Source organism: Indicator indicator, chromosome 1 (assembly GCF_027791375.1).
Source record: "Indicator indicator isolate 239-I01 chromosome 1, UM_Iind_1.1, whole genome shotgun sequence".
In the NCBI taxonomy this organism is placed as follows: domain Eukaryota; kingdom Metazoa; phylum Chordata; class Aves; order Piciformes; family Indicatoridae; genus Indicator; species Indicator indicator.
The window spans coordinates 125,396,913-125,420,140 of NC_072010.1; the positions used below are offsets into that span (position 1 = coordinate 125,396,913).

The window sequence follows — 23,228 nt, forward strand, 5'->3', positions numbered from 1 at the left end:
CCCTAACATTCTGTGACTCTATAAAGGGGCAGCAACTGAGGAGCAGAGAGCACAACTGATAAGTTTTATAGCTTTAATAGAGCTAAATATGTGCATCTGCCAATTTAGTTACTAAAAAATATCCCAGATATAACATTGTTCAAAAAAAAAAGCATTTTTACATTCAAGATGTCACTCTGAAATCACACTTTAAAGCTAATTTTTCACACATTTAATGCTAAGTCAGCACTAAGTCAGCATTAAGTCAGTTGATGACATTCAAGATGTCCCTCTGAAATCACACTTTAAAGCTAGTTTTTCACACTTTTAATGCTAAGTCAGCATTAAGTCAGCTAAACTAGCATACCACATCTGGAGTAATGATGCAGTTTTGGTCCCAGCTGTACAAAACAGATGTGGACAGGCTGGAAAGTGTCCAGAGAAGGACCACGAAAATGATCAGAGGACTGGAATACCTGTCATATTAGGAAAGGCTTAGAGAACTGAGTTTGTTCAGCCTTAACAAGTGAAGGCTCAGGGGAGACCTTATTACCACATATCAGTACATAAATGGTGGTCTCTAGGACAAGGGGGACTCCATTTTTACAAGGAGTCCCATGGAAAAGACAAGGGACAATGGGTGCAAGTTACTCCTGGAGAGATTTTGATTTGAATTCAGAAGGAAATTTTTCACAATGAGAACAGTTAAACAGTGGACTAATCTCCCAAGAGAAGTGGTGGATTTCCCTACACTGGACAGTTTTAAGACTCCACTTGACAGGTGCTGGGCCACCTCATTTAAACTACACTATCACCTAGAAAGGTTGGACCAGATGATCCTTGAGGTCCCTTCTAATCTGGCATTCCATAATTCAGTAAATGCTGGACAAGGGTCTTCATACAGATAATAAATTTAGTTTCCCTATTCCCATCCAGTAGCTCAGCAACTTTCTTTTTGGAATGACTCAGAAATTTTCTTTAGAAAGCCTTTTTACCAAGACAACAATAAATAATTTTAACTTTGAAATAGGATAGAACATTTCTGCCCCCAATGAAAGGGCTAAACATTTAATTAGATAATGGGAAACCAAAATCCAAATATCTTCTGTTTTCACTGCCTTTCTGCACATTAGATCCCCAAAAAAAGTGTTTTAAAATTTTGTGTATTTTCAGATTCAGCCAAAATTTACATTCCATGGGAAGCAGTGGGGGGAAAAAAATGGCAAAGACCTACTTCAGTCAATTAGAATTTGTATATTGTGATTTCCTACTTTGGGAAGATTTTTCATTGAGCTAATTTTATTATGTCAACAGTCTTAGCTCCTGTAAGAGACACTGTGTTGCTACCATGGTGCATGTGTTTGAGAGCCTTCATGTGCCTTCTGCTTTTCTTCTTGGGTTGGAAAGAGGCAGCTGCTGTGCTGTGACAGCTCAACGACTTGATCATCCTGAAGAGAAACAGCATACTTGGCAGCAGCAGGAACAACTTGCCTCTCCAGCAGCAGGGTTGTTATAAACAGAGTAGCAATGTGGAATCACAGAGGTAGAGGAGCAGCAAACAGTAAGATATTCTGATATTGAAGTCAATTTTTAAATCTTTAGTGTAGTGACTGCATTACATTCACTCCTCTGTTGCCACACATGACCTTAATCGTCAACCTGCATTAGCAGCCTCACAGAGCCTTCAAAAATATCTGTCACCTAACATGTGCACTATTATGTTTCATTAAAAGCATAGTTAAGACATGCCAAATTGGTCACCAAAATTTAATGATCCATTGCATATTTATCGTGGCAGCCAGTTAATCAGCTGTAATGAAAAGCCACACAACAATGCCTAGCTGGTGAACAAACACATGTGTTAGCATTAATAAAGTTCTTACAACATTGACTACTGTCAGACTGAGCCAGTGATCAGAAATGAAAAGAAAAAAAAAACAAAGATCAGAAATGAAAAAAAAAAAAATCAGCTCTCCTTACTAGTGTGGAGTTTTATGCACATACGTAGAATCAAAGAATTTATAGAATCACCTGGGTTGGAAGGAGAGGTCATCTAGTCCAACCCCCCTGCAGTCAGCAGGGGCATCCTCAAAAAATCAGGTTGCCCAGAGCCGTTCAAGTCTCTCCTTGAATATCTCCATACTTGAGGCCTCAACCACCTCTCTGGGTAACCAGTTCCAGTGCTCAACCACCCTCGTGGTAAAGAATTTATTCCTAACATCCAATCTAAATCTGCTTTTCTCTAATTTAAAACCATTGCCACTCACCCTATCACTGTTGGCCTTTACAAATGGTCTCTCTCCATCATTTTTGTAGACTGTAAGGCCACTATTAGATCTCCCCAGAGCCTTCTCTCCTCCAGGCTGAACAACCCCAGCTCCCTCAGCTTGTCCTCATACCATAGGTGTTCTAGCCTCCTGATCATTTTTATGGCTCTCCTCCAGACCCTCTCCATCAGGTCCATGTCCTTCCTGTGTTGAAGGCACCAGAGCTGGACACAGCACTGCAGGTGCAGTCTTACCAGAGCAGAGTGGCAGAATCACCTCTCTTGATCTGCTGGCCATGCTTCTTTCATGTTTTCATAACTGTTTTCATAACTCTGTATTTCTTAGATGTAACAAAACCATAGCGATTTGGTGATCTTCAAAGTGTCCTTCAGGGAAATATTAATTATTTCCTCAAATAAAGAGGAATCTCCCAGGTGGTACACTCTTTGCACTGCAATGAGTGTACTGTAATAGTACTACTATTATATTGCAGTATGGTGTACTGTGGTATGCAGTTCTCCTTACAGCCTTGGTGAAAGATAACAAAACATTTATCAACACAACAAAAACAATTTCCCAAGTCAGCAACCATAATAATATAGATAAAACTCTGTATGTTTGATGTTCACATCTGTTAAGAAAGTAGTCTACAACACACAGTAGTATTCTATCATTTGGTCCATGTTAAAAATCTCCCAGGAGTAATCTTCCCAGCAATAAAACTGCTTTGATCTGGTATTCAAACGCCCCTGTGGGAGCAGACCTTGGTAGCATGCACTTTCCAGAGTCATAGTTAAGAAAATGCAATGCAGATGCAATTTAATGTATGTTTTTATAGGCAACTGCACTCTAACTCTGTGACAGATTTCAAGCCACTTGATGTCAAGGCATATCAAAGCAGAGAGGAATAATTTCCTGCCTCTTTGACAGAGACAAAAACTCTGAGCAGAGTACAGACACATTCCGCCTGGAAGCCCACAGCTGCAGCAAACATATGGAGCTGCCATGGAAGAAAAGCTGTTCAGTTTGTGGAGTGAGACCCTAATCAAAGTGATTGATGCTGGATAGGAGGCAGAAATGTAGCAGACATCCCTTTTGAAAGAAGATACTCGAGAGATAAGTACAAAATATTCTAATAAATGGGACAGGATGAAACACCTGTAATGCCCCTAGGATAGGTGTTAAAATCCCTTAGAGTTAGCAATGTACCATTTTCCTTAGCACAAAACCACTGCAGATAGGAAGTAAAAATGAATCACTTGTGCAGTACTAACCATGACATCTAGATTATGGCCATTCTATCTTCCTTCTGTGCATATCTGATTCTTAACACTGTCATTTTATCCTTTTGTGGTCGTTGGAACTGTTCTGTTACTTTCCATACTGGGAAAAGATGTGATCCTGTACTTTAATAGGATACAAAAGTAGAGTGGTGTCAGTGGTTCTCATTTTAAAGGCTAGATTCTAGTAAACTTGCTTACACTGAACAATATCAAAGAGTAACTATATAAAAGCCACTGGACCTTTGCCATTGTTGTTGAGGGAACCATCCTTATTGAGTAATTAGAGCAGGATTATGAAGGTACAAGACAAGTAGCAACTAGACATAGGTATAGGTCAGTCATGCTGCTTTTCATCTTAGCTAGATAGTAGCATGAGTGAAAATGAAGCTGTATTTTCAGAAGTTCATTAGAGAAAAGCTGAGAGAGGTAAAGATAACATGCCTACCAGTAAAAGTTAATCAAACATTATTAGAATTTCATTACAAAACTCTTTTTTGTTAAACACCAAAAATGCTCAGTTCCTCTGTTGCCTTTATCTAGCAGCTGACCCTTCCTGTTGAAAAATGATATGGAAACAGGTTCTCAAAAAAGAAAATAAAAATCCCCAAACCTTATTATTATGCATTAGATCACACACAGGCTCTGAGCCATAAAATATGACAAGCACATAATTACAAATAGATATTGCTAATTATAGATTTGTCAAAGAATGTCTTAGCAAAAATGCAGAGCAGTGACCGTTTTACAGTAACTAAAGTGAATTCCCAAGAGTAAATATAATCTATAACAGAGAGAGAAGCACGTGGACAGATTTTAGTAAATTTATAAGAAATCTCTCAATCAGATGAGTCTTACCTCATTTTAGATTGTTCTAGTGTACAGTACATCAAGTGCTAAACTAAAATAGTCAATTACTTCAGCTACTATAGATAAGAATAGACTTAAATAACTTTCAGGCTGTAGCTTAGTTTGCTTTGTCTGACATTAACTATTTTGATAAGCATTTAGTACAAACTGTTTTTCTAAGTATTCCAGGTGTTTAATGAGGACCCAAAAGGCAAAGAAAGCATAGAGAAGGTATCTAAAACACGTGAAACAGATTTGCCTTTTGGAAGTTCTAGTCTTTCTCTATGGCTCTGGGCAACCTGATCTAGTGGGAGGTGTCCCTGCCCACAGCAGAGGGGTTGGAACTAGATGATTCTGGAGGTCCCTTCCAATCCTAACAATTCTATGACTTAAAAATATGACTGCACAGCTAACTTAGAATAGACAACTAACTTCTAAATAGATCAATTCAGGTAAGATATTTCCCAGTTACTCTGTCAGTGTCCACAGCCTGCACCTTTAAAATTTGATGAAAAATATCCAGGATAGTGGCAATAATTCTGTATTTGGCCACCCACATATTAAGGGATGAGACTACAAAAAGGTTTATATTACAATTTTTCTCCACTTAATTCCCCTAAAGAGAATGACTGAGGTATGCAATTGCCAGTTGTATCTTCACTACACACAGACTCACACTCTAGACTCACCTGAGTAGAAAGCATGAGAGTATAGCTTACACACAACTCCTTCACATCCTAGCAGCACAAAGAGCCCAATTTCTTAACTGCTGGAACTGGCTCATGAGCATGGGACCCTTGTGGTGTCCTTTTAGTAATCAGAATGCAAATGCCAGCTAGTGAATTTAGACAATCTTTACTACATTTCTACTATTTTTTTCTACTAGAAGACTTTACTAAAACTACAGTATTTTTTTAAAGTAATAGTAAAATAAGCAAATAATAAATAAAGCCCCACTGAACTCAAGGGTAGGGAGTTCTCCAAAGATTTTCCCTCTCCCACCTGTAGTTTTTCACTTTACAAACCTCTGAAGACAGTCTTACTGATGAAGGCTGTGCTAAGAAGTTTGTTTTCTATACACTTCTAGATAAGCTTTAGAGGTAATAGAGGCTCTTGAAGTTCTGAAGTTGCCCTCTGCATCAAGAAATAGACAATGAAGAGCTGTCCCTGAAGAGTCATGAGAAGGTCAAAAGCTTATGGTTAACATTTAGAGACTGAGGCAACAAAGGGGACTTTGTGGTTGGTGTCTACTACAGGCTTGTTGATCCAGTGGAGCCTATTGATGAAGCCTTCTTACTCCAGCTACAGGAGCCTTTGTGCTCACAGGCTCTTGTCCTGCTTGGGGACTTCAACAACCCTGACATCTGCTGGAAAAGAAGCATGGAGAGCTGTAGGTAACCCAGGAGACTCCTGAAATGCCCAAAAGAGAAATTCTTAAGACAAGTAATAGACAAGCCTGTCTGAGGAGATGCAATACTGGGCCTGCTGGTCACCAATGCATGTGAGCTACTCAGTGATGACAAGATTGGAGAAAGCCTGTACTGTAGTAATCAGGCACTGGTGGAGTTTGCAGTCCTGAGGGACATGAGTCAGAGAAAGAATGAAAATTCCAGTTGTTCCAGGAGTTAGTCAGCAAGACTCCCTGGGAAACTGCCCCTCAGAGACAAGAGAGAAGAATAGAACTGGAATATCTTTAAGAACAGTTACCATAGAGTGCAAGAGCCCTCTCTCAAAATGCTGCTTTAAAAGGCAGCTTTTCATTTCACACAGTCCAGGCAAATGTGCAAGAACTACACACCAAGGAAGTAGTAGCAGCAAGCACAGCAGGTAACTTCTTTCCATAAAAGATAAATATTCATAATACTTACAGGGCAATCAAGCCTTGTTTAATCTTTCTTTCCCAATAAAGTTATTTTCTGTCTTTTTCACACATGTAACAGTTGCTGTCTTCTATTCACTATCTAAACATGTTCTCTTTTAACTCTTACAAGACCCCTAACTCAAGGTGCATTTGTTGCTGTATAATTATGTTGAAGATTTAACAGAAAGTGGTTTGCTTGTTCTTTCAGGATTTGAGGGGGTTTGGTAGATATTTTTTTTTTATTCTAGTAAACACAAGAATACTACTGTATTACAGATTTAGACAAAAATCTGTATGAATCAACCAAGAGAATTCTGTAAGAGGAAGGAAAGACAGCCAGTCTATCTCACAGATATCTAACTTTATAAGTCCTTATTGCTTTTAGAATAATATGTATCTAATAGGTTGTCAGACAAATGAGTTGTTAGGGAGCTGAATCATATTCATTGACAGGTAAAAATTACATCTGTGACCCTCTCTAAAGCCTAATCCCTTCCTAAGACAGTTCTGTCTCTTTTTTCTTTTATCTTTCAGCTTCTTATACCAGCTCCTGTAGCTTTCACTGGATTTATTTCCTACATCCAAGGTTTCCCAGTTTTTCATTAGAGCTTTTTTTTTTTCTCAGATTCCTGTAGGTTTGCCATCTTGACCTGTCCACACTGCCCCTTAAATATTATTCATTAAATTCCTTAGCAAGGTTCCTATCTTCAGTAAGATTTTTGCTTCTTTCAGACTTTATCCATCCCTGTCTCTCAGCTATCATTTAATCTCCAAAATCAACTTAGCCAAAACATAATAGCTTGTCAACTCTTCTACTTTTCATCATGACTAGTCTTTGGATCTTCCTCCTTCAAGGTTTTGTGAAGTTTAAAGACAGACAAACATGGATTTACAGAAGCTGAGAATACTACTTTCAAATAAATACAAGTCTTGAAATACTGACATGATAAATGTCACCTTCTTAAATATGCATCCATATATCAAAGCTTGAGAATATTTTGGTTCTAAAAATTCCACTGAATATATTGAAATTGTGCTATTATATTGACTCTTTAAAGTTGTCTACCTACACTCCAGTAAAGCCTTTGACATTGCTTCCCACAGCAGTGGGAACAGACTTTAAAACAGAATCTAACTTGAGTTAGAGTCACCTTTTCCTCTTTACTTCTGTTTCAACATCTTCCCATTCAATCCCTTTTTCCTAAATCATGACTTTTTCTTCTTAAGTAGGGTTTTTATTTGTGAATGATTAAACTTCAGATAAATAGTTGCACCTTTGAGTTAGCATATGCTTGTCTCCTATGACTCACTCAGTTTCCAGGAAGTTATAAAGCTGATGAATAATATCAAGAGCTGAAGTGCATTATGTCTAAGGAATGAATGCTATTAACATACATAGTTTTATGCATATACTTCGTGTATCATTATGCAACTGTACAATTAAAAAGTTTTAGTTAACTTTGAAAAGAAAATGTAATTGGCTTGCCTAAACTCTAACAGAGAACAAATGTTATTGGCTAATTTTGAAAGGAGCTAAAGAAAAAGAAGGACTGTGAAACCTATAACCATCAAAATAAATGAGGAAACTGATACTAACTTCAGTAGGAGGAGAGCTGGACTTAAGTTTGATAAGCTAATAAAATGCAAGATAAGATCATACAGAGGGTTCACAAAGAGCATTGAAGTTGTAAGTCCAACTGTTTCCATCTGTTTCACTTGGCTCCTTTATCAATTCACCCTCTTTTGAAAGATGAAGCAAAACCAAAGTACAAAATCTTCTAAATCTATTCAGGAGACTCATGACACACAACCATGTGAAAATAGCCACACTTTGATTTGCAGCTAGACTTCTGCACACGTTAGTGAGAGGATAACCACTCGTTTGAGAATCACAGCTGTATTTATCTGCCCTCTCCAGTTTTGCACAAATGAGACCTCACATTTGCAACAGTTTTTGACAATGTGCTGTCTGTACTGTAACACTACACAGATCATTAGCATCCATTTTTAGCCACAGGCGCAGGTCACGCTGCTGAATATTTCAAAACCTGTAAAGCCTATTAATTAGTAACACTGGCAGTTGTGTGATGGCTTATTGTTATTCACCAAACAGCTTTAGCTGGGTTTAAAATGGTATAACTAAAGGGCTCTTCTCCTCTTCTACAATCTCATACAGGGACAAACCCACACAGACACAAACTCCTACATAATATGACCTTAATAACTGAAAGCAAATGCCTCTGAAACAAACAATCTCTGCTCAAAAAAAAAAAAATCATATTTTAGCAATTTCTGACAACACAATAGACAAATTCAAGAAGATGCACATCCCAGAAACAACTGACTTTAGCAGATAAGATTGTAAATCCTAAATTTCTTTGGAAATAACATTTGTAGTTCTTATTATCTGCACGTAAATCCCAATAACATAGCCTGACTGAATGCTGACCATAATAAAAAAGACATTTCTTTCTGTGTCCATTAGAAAAGTTTCCATCTGTTTTATGCACTTGGCTTCATCAACAATTCCTCTTCTTCCCTTTTGAAACAGAAAGCAAAAATCAAAGTACAAAATATTCTGAACCTAGTCAAGTAACCCAGTGGTTGTACTCAAAGAAAACCCAGATCAGTTGCAAAGTTAGCCCCGAGGTTTTAACATGAAGTCAGGAACATAAAACCATGCAAAGGTAAGAAACCTATATTTACAGACGTTGCATTGTGTGCTTCTCACAAGACCTCACAACTCTGAAGTCACAAACCTCCTTTACTTGGAGAGGAATAATCTTGTTTAACTAAAATGACAGAAGCTTCAACGATGAAACAGCCATATACCTTTAAACAGATATTATTAGGTAGCAACATTTACCAATAGATCAAACACTTCATTGGTAGTCAGGAAACTCTAGATATGCATCTATTAAACACTTCATTGGTAGTCAGGAAACTCTAGATATGCATCTATTTCCAGATGAGAGGTACCCTTCCATGACATCACTTGTTTCTCCCAGAGAGCTGCAAGTCTCTGTGGGCTGTCTGCCACATGCTGGCATCAGTATGGCTCAGCTATCCCTGCATACCTCAAGTGGCAACAGATGGCCCCATGAAAAATCTTATTCCTAGTCAATACAGGCAGTGGACTGAGGCAGACACTTCACTACTTAGTGTGACCACTTTAGAGGGAGAGGCATTGCGCTTTAAATTCACTGATTTTATTTATCAGGTGTCCATTTATCACAATTCTGATCACGTTAGAGCTGTAGGTACTCATGTCAATACTTAAAAGACAGGAATCTTATTCTTAAAAGGTATCCCTGTCTCAGACATCCAGTGTCTCAGGAGCCTACCTAAAGTTCCCAGAACAAATGCCACTACCAGTCAATGAATCATAAATGTGAATCATAAATGTGTGAATCATAAAGATTAAGGAAAAGTGTTGAAAAGTGAAACTATACGAACTAAGTGAAACAAACAATTGAGGATGAAAGCCTAAGTGGAACGTAAAAAGCTCCAAGAATTAGTGATTTCCAGATTAGGAAAGAAAAATGAGCTGAAAATTATCACTGCAATAGTTGAATTGTGAAATAGATGGGAAATATACTCTTTGGAGAGGCAGAAAAAGGAGTGTTATTTTCTTTTATTTATCTTCAGAAGTCTTACAAAATGTAAGCATTTAGAGTTTGAAAGGTCACAAGCAGATTTCTCAAGGCCTTTTGCTTTCTCATGAAGAAGACAGAAATTATATTTATCATTGAAGACTAAAGAATAGCTTTGAATAAGTTGAATAAAGAATAATTTTGAAATATCACATTGGAAGTTCATTAGAGGAGCTTCATTTCAGAAAAGTTTTCTTGCTGCAGTATATCACTAACATTTCTCAAAATAACTGTCTTCAAAAGAAGGAAAAATTGTTTCTCCTAATGAGCAGAAGCAGATGAACTAGGAATCAAGTTATTTTGATACAAATCAAAATGGCAGATTTCTATCTAGCTGAACTTCTTTTTTTGACACAAAATTTCAGAAATCATCTGCTGAGAACATACTAAGAACATGCAGGAGACCGGTGAAGGGGAAAAGGACCTGGAGGTCCTAGTTGATGGGAGGCTGACCATGAGCCAGCAATGTGCTCAAGTGGCCAAGAAGGCCAAAGCCATTCTGGGGTGTATTAGAAGGGCTGTGGTTAGTAGGCTGAGAGAGGTTCTCCTCCCCCCTCTACTCTACCCTGATGAGGTCACATCTGGAATACTGTGTCCAGTTCTGGGTCCCTCATTTCAAGAAGGACCTCAGGGAACTGCTTGAAAGAGTTCAATGCAGAGGTACAAAAATGATTAAGGGAGTGGAACATCTTCCTTATGAGGAAAGAATGAGGGAGCTGGGGCTCTAGCTTGGAGAAGAGGAGACTAAGGGGTGACCTCATTAATGTTTATAAAGATGGGCAGGGTGAGTGCCAAGAGGATGCAGTCAGGTTCTTCTTGGTGATGCCCAATGGCAGGACAAGGGGCAATGGGTGGAAGTTGAGGCGTAGGAAGTTCCATGGAAACATGAGGAAAACCTTTTTCACTGTGAGGGTGACAAAACACTGGAAGAGGCTGCCCAGGGAGGGTGTGGAATCTCCTCTGGAGATATTCAAGACCTGCCTGGATTGTTCCTATGTGACCTGGTATAGATGATCCTGCTCTGGCAGGGGGATTGGACTGGATGATCTTTCCAGATCCTTCCCAGCCCTTAACATTCTGTGATTCTGTGATACTAGCACCTAGACCAAGTATCTCTATACTGAGATAGAACTTACAAGAGATCTCCCTCTCTAGTGTTAAGAAAAAATGTTATGAAATGTTTTCTGATAGAAATTAAACATTTGTTGTTACACAGCAGTTGAAATGCCCTAGCAGAAAGACACTTATATTGTTCAAAAGTGTGTATTTACACACAGCCAGAAAACTAACAAACAAAAAAACCCACAAAAATCTACTCCAATTTACTTGTCCTCTGTGATTTTTATAATTGTTCTGTAACTATCAGACTAATATTTGTGATTTCATCTTATAAAATCTGTTTTCTCTCAGGTAGCTGTCACCTGCTAGAGAATATAGGAAATTAACTAAATAATACTTTGTGAATTTCTGTTTTACCACATAATTTCTTATTTCCTATGACCTGTAAAGTGTCTGTCAGTGTGCAAGAAGCGAAAACACAGTTGTTCATAGAATCACAGAACCACAGGACCACAGCATCACAGAAGCATAGAAACACAGAATGGCTTAGGCTGGAAGAGACCTTAGAGATCATCTAATCCAACTTCCCTGCCATGGGCAGTGATGCCTCTCAACTAGACCAGGTTATCCAAGGCTTCATTCAACCTGGCCCTGAACATCTCCAGCAATGAGGCATCTGCAACTTCTCTGGACAATCCATTCCAGAATATTGCCACCCTCATAATGAAGAATTTCTTCCTAAGATCCAGTGTAAACTTGTTATGACAAATATTGCCTGTGGGATGTGGAGCACCCCTCTTTCTGCATATAAGTTACAATAATTTTCAGGGAGTTGCCATAGAAAAAATTGAATGTATGACCTTGCACAGTGACATTATAGTGGCTTATTTCCAAAGATGAATATCTTGAATTCTATTTGAAATTAGATGATGTTCCATGGCAATCTGTAACAGCCAGTCTACTGGACAAGTGGAGGAAAACAAAAGCATTCATCATAAAGAGACCTCTTTGCTTAAAACAAAATAGGAAGAACAGCACTGATACATGGATTTATGACCATTCATCCAGAACCAGCAGGATTTTTGCTCATGTCAGGCTTTGAATTTGAGTTATCCTCAAAACAAAATTAATGCAGTGGAATCATCATCCAGCACTCTCTCCTCCTAAAGTATTTCATTGCCCCAAAATATCTGCATTTTCACAGGAATTGCTTTAGTGAACTTGGCTCTGTTTTGTGAGAGAGAGACGAGATACTCTTCTTCAAAAAGTTAATCTTTGTCTTTTCTACTTGAAACAGCTTTAGTCAATGGGAATGATGAACACTGAAAAAAGAGCAGACTGAGAATATATTCTGCTGCAATTCAAAAAGAAAAAAAAAAAAAACAACAACCCAACCTTAGCGGAGTAGATCACTGTCATGATACACCATAGCATGAATTCAGAATTGATCTTCTTTACTTGCTGGACAAGAGAATATTTATATACAAACCTCTGTTCATGTCCCATAGCTATTTAGGGTCTGTAGGAGGAAATGTTAACAGTCTCTTTCTTAAGCCTTCTTGTAGCTAATACTGCAGCCACTGCCAACTTGGCATTGCTCAGCTTCTGTTGGATTCTGTCTAGAATTTGTAAAGCTCAACAAATTGAGAAAAAATACTTGCCTCACAGCAACTACAGGATTTTCTCACAGCAGATAAGCATTATGAAATGCTGTTGATACTATTATTAACATTTCCTAGCACTTAGATGGGCTGCAAATATATGGACCTACAGTGGTCCATCTGTACTTTAAAATGCATCTCAATTGTTTACAGGTCAGTTGTAAACAATTCCAGGGAACCGACAGAGAGAAAAAAATAATACTTCCTACAGTAATTTTCATGATGTGATGAAAGTGCAACTTTGAGTGACAGAATACTTTCAAATGCAAACAGATTTAACTAAACCCAGAGGCTGGGAGCTTCAGATGCTTCAGTGAGTTAGAAACCTCGACACAGGGTTTTTATGATCTTCTGCAATGGAGCCACGTGCTCAACTAAGCCTCTAGAATTTTAGCATTTGACATTTTATTTCAACACACCCTGAAGGACAGCTGTAGCAGACTTCCAAACTCCATGCTATGAGCTGTGAAGATCCTTCACCAGGCCCGAGAATCTAAGACACTGAAGACAAAATATTAAAAGCCTTGAAAGAATTTCTAGTGCACCCAGATCTTAATATGCCTTGCCATGTATTTTCTCTTGGTATTTTGGACTTACAGTACAGCTGATTCCCTGCTTTATCCTTTCTCACTTCCCTCTGACCATGACAAATACTATTTTCATAACCAATTTCCCCTTCCACAACGAGGATGCTCAGTCAGAATATTCCAGGAGGGTAGAAAAGGCAGCATGAAACTAATATCTACATGATTAGCTAAAATTTCCAATACATTTTCTTTGTAATAAAATACTATTGATTGCATAAATTTTATTGTCTGCAACTTTGGAATGCAACATATTAAGACTACAATATAGAATCACAGAATTGTCAGGGTTGGAAGGGACCTCAAAGATCATCCAGTTCCAACCCCCCTGCCATGGGCAGGGATGCCTCAGACTAGATCAGGTTGCTCAGAGCCACATCCAGCATGATCTTAAAAACTTCCAGGGATGGGGAATCTACCACCTCCCTGGGCAACCTGTTCCAGTGTCTCATTACCCTCATGATGAAGAACTTTTTCCTAACACCCAATCTGAATCTACGCACTTCTAGTTTTGCTCCATTCCCCCTAGTCCTATCACTACCTGACATCCTAAAAAGTCCCTCCCCAGCTGTCTTGTAGCCCCCTTCAGATACTGGAAGGAAGATACAATAAGGTGTCCTCGGAGCCTTCTCTTCCTCAGACTGAACAGCCGCAACTCTCTCAGTCTGTCTCCATAGGAGAGGAGATCATCTTCGTGGCCCTTCTCTGGACACATTCCAGCACATCCAGATCCTTCTTGTAATAGAGGCTCCAGAATGGATGCAGTAATCCAGGTGTGGTCTCACCAGAGTGGAGTAGAGGGGGAGAATCATATCCCTTGACCTGCTGGCCACACTTCTCTTGATGCAGCCCAGGATCTGGTTGGCTTTCTGGGCTGCAAGTGCACTCTGACAGCTCCTGTTGAGCTTCTCATCCACCAGCACCCCCAAGTCCCTGTTCTCAAGGCTGCTCTCAAGCCAGTCACTGCCCAGTCTGTATCAGTGTTTGGGATTGCCTTGCACTTGGTCTTCTTGAGCTTCATGAGGGTGGCTTGGGCTCACCTCTCCAGCCTGAAGCATTTGGTTTGTTCTTCCCTTATTTTCCAAGTGGAAGTACTCATAATATTATTCAACCCAAATAAAATATAATAAATAGACATAAAAGAATAAAGGTAGTACACACAGTAAAGCATCCATAAAGAACTACTAGCTATATTTTCCTTGACAGTTACATGTTTAAGCTCCTATTAATATAAATCTGAGACAACAGTTTCTTCCAGAATATAAATATGCCATTCACACACACACACATATATGTCTTTTAATAATATTAGTTTCTATTTATTCAAGCAATCTTCCTGGCAGAAGACTTCTATAGGTGACTCATGGTTAATGGGCTAAAAAGTACTAAATATAGCTCTATTTGATAGTCAGATTTTAGCTAGGGGAAAATTGCCATATATTAATGTTACAATGAAATGTAACTATCAAGCTGAAGTTTTGTTTTCCTACACTGCTGAATCACTATTTTTTTATGGCTATTACCTGTACTCTACAGAAGATATTCTACCACCATATTAGACTGTGACTTAGAGACAAAAACTACACAGAATTTTATGGTATACATTAAATTATTACTATTATATTAATAGTATATATTATGTATTAGATAAATTATTAAATATATTATTATATATTGAATTTTATATTACATGAAGTGCCATTATGATTTTTTGCTGATTTATACATGGAATTTTATATTATATATTAAATGATTACTATTACTTTAATAGCATCTATTATATATTAGATAAATTATTAACTATATTATTATGTATTAAATTTTATATTATATGAAGCACCATCGTGATTTCTTGCCTGACTTTCTGCTGAAAATTTCTGTTTAAAATGTAACATATCAGTCAGTTTCTCAGAAAGAAATACAGAGAATATCTATTGCTGTCTCAAGTTTAGCCATCCAAGCTTAGCCATCCAAGCATTTAACTGCTATTTCTGGGGAAAAAATAAAGTTTTTTTTGTCTGGCTTGATAATTACATATTATTTTACTGCTATTTGAGATTCAATTAATTTCTAACATCTCTTTTTCATATGACTGCTTACCTTCCTTGTGCAAAGCAGCTATCTTGTGTATCTTTTGGATGGATTAAATAGCCTCTTCAGTCTTAGGCTGTTTCATGTTTTTCACTTTTGTCTGAGATTTATACAGAGGTGTTTGTTCTTTTTTGTTTGGGTTTTTGCCTTTAATTACCCTGACTTTTATTATATTATCTCTTATATATATATATTATTTTATGAAAACAGTAGTTTGAATGTGCATGATATGACTTAAAAGCCCTAAGCTAAAAGCAAATAATACTTTTTAACACAACCAGTTCTTAACAATTAAATTTACAATAACTATTAATAGCCACACAATACATTTTGCATTTACTCTGTTAAACAGCCTCAAAACCTTTCTCATAAGCAGGAATTACCAAATCACAGAATAACAAAATATATGTGGCTGGAAGAGACCTCAAAGATCATCCAGTCCAACCTTCAACCCAGTACTGAAGGGTCAACACTAAACCATGTCCCTAAGTGCTAGGTCCACATGCTGCTTACACAGCCCCAGAGATGGGGACTCCACCACTGCCCTGGGCAGACCATTCCAATGTCTGATAACCTTCTCTGTGAAGAAATATTTCCTAACATCCAATCTAAACCTCCCCTGGCACAGCTTGTAACCATTCCCTGTAGTGCTGCTGTTTGTCACCAAGGAGCAGAGGCTGCCCCCTCCTTGCTCCAGCCTCCCTTCAAGTAATTGTGGAGAGCGATGAAGCCTCCCCTTCTCCAGACTGAAGAACCGCAGCTCTCTCAGATGTTCCTCACAGGCCATGTGCTCCAGGCTCTTCATGAGCCTCCTGTCCTTTCTCTGGACATGCTCCAGCACCTCAATATCTTTTCTATAGTAAGGTACCCAGAACTGAACACAATGCTCGAGGTATGGCTTCACCAGTGCTGAGCACAGGGGGCTGATCACCTCCCTGTTCCCGCTGGCCACAGTGTTTCTAATCCAAGCCAGGATGCCATTGGCTTTCTTGGCCACCTGGGCACACTGCTTACTCGTGTTCAGCTGACTATCAACCAAAAAACCCAGGCCCTTCTCCAAGTTACAGCTTTCTAACCACATATCCCCAAGTCTGTAGCATATATGGGAAGAAAATTTGTTCTCTTTTATTTTTGAGTGTGAGACAGTACTTGTCTTCAAAGTACCTGCCTACTGGGATAGTTTTGAAACATGTGACTGCCAGTAGGCCCATTCCTGCCTGTAAACTCCATCAATTTATGTGCTAAGAGCAATTGATGTACAATCTAGTGCTGAAGTTCCATTCCCGTCAGTAGAATCATTATTAGTGACTTGCACTGGAATAAATACTGAATAAACACGCTGTAGAAACAGATTTTATGTGCACCACTGAAATTTACACAGTGTTCTACCTCCACAGAATCACTAATACAGAAGCTTACTGAACATTACAATCCAGTGATTTGTGCCACAATGTTTTGAACAGATGGCACAGAGAGTTAAAAAAAACCCTAAACAGTTCTTTTTTTTACTGAAGGTGCACAATACAAAAATTCTACAGAACCTCTCTTTTCCATGCATTGTATGCTATTCTAGTACCTAATAAAAATAATATTGCTTCGAAGATCTTAATTGAAGACATTCAGTACTTCAGTTTTTATTTGTGTAGAAAGAATTAATAGCTTGATGCTCTATTTCTTTCTATTTGCAGATGCATAAAGCAGTCACTTTAGAAAATGAGCCCTGCTGAATTTATAGCAAGTGTGTTCTCATTTACTCTAATCTCTGCTGGCTCAGCATAATGTGGTGCCTTTACAGAGGGCCTACTAGTAAACACATCCTAACAAATTTATAACAGCTGAGGAAGAAAAGGAAAATCTTCCCTTGAAATGTTAGGAAACCTTGTATAAATATAATGGTGTAATATTTGTGTAATGGAAGTACCTTAAATAAATAACATAAAGTGCATCATTTCCATTTAGCAGCTGAGCCCCTGGATGCAGCATTGGTATTTTTCATAGCAGATTGATGACAATGTTTATCTTTTTATATTAACGAGGGTGTAACTCTCAGTTGCCTCTTGTTCTCAGAGCAAACTGAAAGCTTACATCAGCTATAATTCTGGGGAACTCTTTGCATATTTCTGCATTGAAACTCTGGAAATTTATCTTCATGAAGTGATTAAGCTACCTAGATGCTGGATGATGCTGGTTAAACTGCAAAACAAGGTTCTTCTTCCAGGAGATCTTCAAGGTGAGGCTCAACAGGGCAACTTGATCTAGTTGAGGATGCCCATGATTACTGCAGAGGGGTTTGGACTGGACAACCCTTGGAAGTCCCTTCCAACCCAGACCGTTCTATGAATCTATGAAGAATATTTCCAGTCTAAATGGTTTTAATTGGAAAGGACTGAAAACCTCTAAAAAAGTTTTGTAATTTAGATAATTTTTGCATATTGGACTGTTCCTCCTGCCAGAATGCACATCTAAATAAGCTAATCAGGCAGCAATGGCATTTCAAAATAATGCCACTGCTTGAATCAAAAGCAGATATTAGTATAAATATCCTTAGATAGCTGTTGTATGGAGATAAAAGGCTCAGGACACATTAAGTACAGAATTGGCTTGAACTTCAAAGTTTTCTGACTCCTGTCTGTGTGTTTCAGACTGTACAATTAAGAACTCAGATTCCTGCAAATCCCCTTTTCATATAATAAGTAGCTACGAGCATCCTGGACTCAAAACCTAGTTAAAATTATATTTCCTTCTTTATGCCCCAAGCACTCTCAACTCGCTTGGAATTTTCCTCCTCCAAAAACAACAACAGACAAAAAACCAAAACCAAAACCAAAAAACCCAATAAAAATGCCCAAAAAACCCCACCCCACACACAAAAAAAACCACAGACCCAAACACCAAAACCAAACAACCAAAACCAAAACAAAACCAAGGAGGCCAATGCCATTCTGGGGTGGATTAGAAGGGCTGTGGTTAGTAGGTCAAGAGAGGTTCTCCTCCCCCTCTACTCTGCCCTTCTGAGGCTGCATCTTGAATCTTGTGTCGAGTTCTGGGCCCCCCAATTCAAGAAGGTCCTTAGGGAACTGCTTGAAAGAGTCCAGGGCATAGCCACAAAATGATTAAGGGAGTGGAACATCTTCCTTATGAGGAGAGACTGAGGGATCTAGGTCTCTTTAGCTTGGAGAAGAGGAGCCTGAGGTGTGACCTCAGGAATGTTTATAGATATGTAAATGGCAAGTGTCAAGAGGATGGAGTCAGGCTCTTCTCTGTGATGCCCAAGGGCAATGGGTGGAAGTTGAGGCATAGAAAGTTCCATGGAAACATGAGGAAAAACATTTTCACTGTGAGGTTGACAGAAAACTGAAACAGACTGCCCAGGGCAGTTGTGGAGTCTCCTACTCTGGAGACATTCAAGACCTGTCTGGATGCATTCCTTTGTGATCTGATATCGGCGCTCCTGCTCTGGCAGGGGGGTTGGACTGGATGATCTTTCAAGGTCCCTTCCAACCCCTAACATTCTGTGATTCTGTGAAATAAAACTTCAAAGGTGTGATGGGAACATCAGATCCAAAAAGGTGCAGATCTCTTATTACTAATGACCACGTATATCAGAGGAAAATCTGGCCCTCAGTATGAGAAAAGACTGTTTATTCACTGGAACATCACTGATGTATTTACAATTCTGAGGATTTGCTTATATGAATCAGAAAACACAATTTAAATTCTTCATGTACTTTGCAATACGACTATTGAAAGATTATATTTAAGGTTCCACACATATGAGTAGAGGAAAAGGTTAAACCTCTTTACCTGAATAGATTATAGCTATAAAGAAAAAATGGAGAAGAAAAGAAAGAAAGGAGAAGAAAAGAAAGAAAGAAACAAACAAGCAAGCAAACAAACAAAAACTCGAATGCACTACTTCAGCTAGAAGAGAAAATTATGTGCTTTTTTTCTTAAAGAATTAAGACTATTCTATATATTCTTTCATTTTCCTAACATTTTGTACAGAAGGTAACCATAGAGTTCTAGGTGTAGAATCAAGTTAAGCAAGCCCTCCTCCTTATCAAGTGATTCACCTAAGAGATATTTCCTTTTGTCTAAGGAAAAAAAAATCCACCTTTCTGCATTACAGAATTACAAACTAAAAAGTCCTCATGTTTCCTGTTATGTTCCAAATTACTGTATTTAAAATGTGTTCTAAAAATCATGGGAGAGGTGCTTGACTAGGAATGGGAATATCTGGTATCACTTTTCCATTCCTTTCAACATTCCTTTGTTTCTGTAATAATTAAGTTGAACTATCATCTCTGTTAACTAAAACATTTGAATAATTCTCTAATTTTGGAGAATATCCACACTAACCAATTTGTGAACACTGCAACCAATTTTTTTTTCTCCTCTTAGCTTTATATTTTTAAAATCTAACGGCCAGACAACGGTTGATTAAAAGCACAATGCTTAATGGATGTATTATCACTAGGTCTTTGCTTTTGCATAATCACAATTATTTCAGCCCAGGAAAAAATGCATGGCAAATGTTAGTCTACTATGGATATTCTAAGTAGTGACATTAAAAAAAAACAAAAACTAATTCAGTTTTCAATGGAGTTCGATAAATTCAGGAGAAAATAAATACAGCTGTAGCAGACTGAACTTGATGACTCCTCTGGAAAAGGCTTTATATCAGCTTCAGACTTTTTGTTCCCATATAACTCTTCTTAACAGAGATAGTAAAAAATTATTATATCAAACAAACAAAACAAAGACACAAGCATACAAAAAGCCCAAACAAAAACTAAAACCAAAACCAAACCTAAAACCCCCAAAACAAACAAACAAAAAAAAAAACCAAACAAAAAAAAACCCCTCAAAACCCAACAAAACACCAAACCAACCAACCAAAGCAAACAAACACAAACAAAAAAGTGACATCAAAAGAAATGTTGAAAAAGATAATCCTTAAAACCTTGCAATTTTCTATGCAGGATCTAATTAAATTTTGTTTCATTGTGGTTGTGTGGTTTTCTATTCTGTGCAACAGCCATGCAACTGTAGACTGAGATCCCTGGGGCTGTTTAGTCTGGAGAAGAGAAGACTGAGAGGGGATCTGATCAATGTCTATCAATATGTGAGGGGTGGGGGTCAAGAGGAGGGGGCCAGGCTCTTTTTGGTGGTTCACAGTGATAAGACAAGGAACAATGGGTTCAAACTTGAACATAGAAGATTTCACCTCAACATGAGGAGAAACTTCTTTCCAGTGAGGGTGACAGAGCCCTGGAACAGGCTGCCCAGGGGGGTTGTGGAGTCTCCTTCTCTGGAGACTTTCCAAACCCACCTGGATGCATTCCTGTGCAGACTACCCTAAGTGATCCTGCTCTGGCAGGGGGGTTGGACCTGATGATCTCTTGAGGACTCTTCCAACCTCTAATGTACTGTGATACTGTGACACAGAATTTGTAAGTCTGAATTTTGTGCTACAAAAGTTAAACAGAAGTACAGAGACTGAGTTTTAAATGTTCTCAACATTATATATATATATATATTTTTTTTTTTTTTTTTTAAAGAGAAGTACTATTGATGGGGGCTTTTAGGGTGAGGTAAGTTGTTCTGCTTTTAAACAGATACACTTTGGAAGTAAGTGATATAGGAAGCCTATCTTACCATCACCATAGTTAAGGAAGGTTGAATTTTGGCAATGCTTTTGGATTACACAATGAATAACTTCTAGAGTGAAAAGGCCTTAAAGAAAAATTCAGGAAATCATTTGACAAGTATGAATGTATACTCTTGTGGGATCACACCAAGACAGAACTGAATAATGTTGCACATTACTTTTCCAAATGAAAAAAAAAAGAAATCACATATGGTGCTTTCACATCATATTTTAGATCTTTGGACTTGACAATAGATAAAATCTGAACAAATAGTTATCACAGAATCTTAGGGGTTGGGAGGGACCTCAAAAGATAATCTAGTCCAACACCCATGCCAGAGCAGGATCACCTATACCAGATCACACAGCAATGCATGCAGGAGGGTTTTGAATATCTCCAGAGAGAGAGTGATAGTAAATGTAAGCATACAGCTATCTTTGGCTCTTCTTATCTTCCAAATAGGAATTAGGAAGAAGCAGAGGAAGAAGGAAAAACAAAAAGAATAGAAGAAACAAAGCTTGACATATGGAACATGTCTCCTCACCTCACTAATTTGCCTCTCGAAATAACTTGACCTCTATTTAAAGATTTTCATAAGGTCTTCCTACCAATACATTATGTCTTTATTTCTCTCTTGTCATGGATGCTAATATAACCATGTGTTTTGTGCACTGGGGATTGTTTCCATGCTGCATGCCTATTCTTTCTTTTTACTATTAGATTATATAAAGAGCTGAAACAGAAAATGTAAAAAATACTAGATGTATCTCTGATAACAGACAAAGGACAAAAAGCTACTATTGCAATTCACGAGAGATGTTACTTTCATCATATTTACCTGAATTAGATGAATAAACCCTTTGAATCTGAAAAACTAAGTTGCAAACCTAAGTTTCCATAGTGATAAAACCTCAGCTCAAATAATGAGGCTGGTGACAAAAAAAATGTTCAACTGTATAGAAAAGATGATCTTTCGGGCTTGGTCAGTCTGCTCTGGAATGTAAGAAATTTAGGAATATTTATTCCACCAGCAGCAGCCAACACATCATGATCTGGAGATCTATCATACTTGCTGTGTGAAATAAATGTCTTGATTCATAAATTTAGACAAAATAGTGAATGAGCTACATCATACTTTACAAACAGATTACCTTCTTTTCAACTGTGTTAAAACACTAAATGATTTAGGGAGAAAACTTTCTATGCCATAAGAACTTGCCTCCCAGCTACCTGGATACAGCTGATTTACAATCAAATTAATGATCAACACATGATAACAAGATTTTTTTCTGTAATGCTGTTTTTTGTCATGCATAATGCATCTCATCTCCTAACAGTTCAGTAACCACAAAACTATTTACAAAGGTGTATGTCTAAATTTAAATATATGGGTCTGGATCCTCTGCTATGAGGATAGGCTGAGGGAACTGCAATAGTTCAGCCTAGGGAAGAGAAGATTCTGGGGAGACCTTATAGTTGCCTTCTAATACCTGAAGGAATCCTACAGGAAGGCTGGAGAGGGACTATTCATAAGGCTGTCTAGCAACAGGAAAAGAGGGAATGGTTTTAAGTTGAGGAAGAGTAGGTTTAGACTGGATGGAAGAAGTTCTTCAGTATGACGATGGTGAGACTCTGGAAGAGGTTGCCCAGGGAGGCTGTGGATGCCTCCTCCTGGGGGTGTTCAAGGCCAGGTTGGATGAGGCCTTGAACAGCTGAGTCTAGCTGAGAGGTGTCCCTGGCCATGGTTAGGGAGGTTGGAGTAGATGATCTCTAAGGTCCCTTCCAACCTAAGCTATTTATGATTCTATGATTTGTGCCTCAGTACTTGCGTGAAATACGGTCGAGCCCAAAATAAGTATCCAAGCAATTGGCAAATAGTGTGATGACTGAAACAAAGTTTGCACTTGTACAAAAGACACCTCTGTTACTTCTCTATTAATTAATTGGTATTCCTAGCTTTCAGCTAGTAGGAAACACTTAGAATCTTTCAGAAGCTAGTGTTAGGGGAAAAAAGAAAAACAAACCAACAACAGGCTAATAAAATGTTTATTATTGTCGTGGCAGAGTTAATTAAATACAATTTCTCTTATATGAAAGCCCATTTTTCTAAAGCACACAACAATATATTTACTAAAAGACAATATGTAGTCCTTCAAAGATAGTGAACCAAGCCTCTTGCCTTTGAAGGCACAAATGATATGTAGTGCCTCATGTACAGCTTTATTCTTCTGTTTCCCTTTGTTTGAGGTCTTGTCCTCAAACAGTGCCATATGGTAATACTTACTTAGTTTCA

The 23,228-nt window shown here is 38.1% G+C and overlaps 1 protein-coding gene across 1 annotated transcript in view; it reads right to left on the reverse strand.

Moving 5' to 3' along the window:
* IL1RAPL1 (interleukin 1 receptor accessory protein like 1) overlaps window positions 1-23,228 on the reverse strand; it is a 638,806-nt gene that overhangs the window by 497,071 nt on the left and 118,507 nt on the right. The gene's annotated exons all lie outside the window — the stretch shown is intronic.